Source organism: Arachis duranensis, chromosome 4, assembly GCF_000817695.3.
Source record: "Arachis duranensis cultivar V14167 chromosome 4, aradu.V14167.gnm2.J7QH, whole genome shotgun sequence".
Taxonomy (NCBI): domain Eukaryota; kingdom Viridiplantae; phylum Streptophyta; class Magnoliopsida; order Fabales; family Fabaceae; genus Arachis; species Arachis duranensis.
Window position 1 is genome coordinate 20,703,773 of NC_029775.3, and position 461 is coordinate 20,704,233.

Here is a 461-nt window from a genome sequence, read left to right on the forward strand (position 1 = left end):
CCCCCGAACCATAGTAAGATAATTCTTTGGATCCGGGTTCACACTTTGATCATGGTTCTTGGTGATCCATGCATTGGCATAGAACTCTTGAACCATTAAGATTCCGACTTGTTGAATGGGGTTGGTAAGAACTTCCCAACCTCTTCTTCGGATCTCATGTCGGATCTCCGGATATTCACCCATTTTGAGTGAAAAAGGGACCTCGGGGATCACCTTCTTCAAGGCCACAACTTCATAGAAGTGGTCTTGATGCACCCTTGAGATGAATCTCTCCATCTCCCATGACTCGGAGGTGGAAGCTTTTGCCTTCCCTTTCCACTTTCTAGAGGTTTCTCCGGCCTTGGATGCCATAAATGGTTATGGAAAAACAAAAAGAAATGCTTTTACCACACCAAACTTAAAAGGTTTGCTCGTCCTCGAGCAAAAGAAGAAAGAAGAGAGTAGAAGAAGAAGAAATGAGG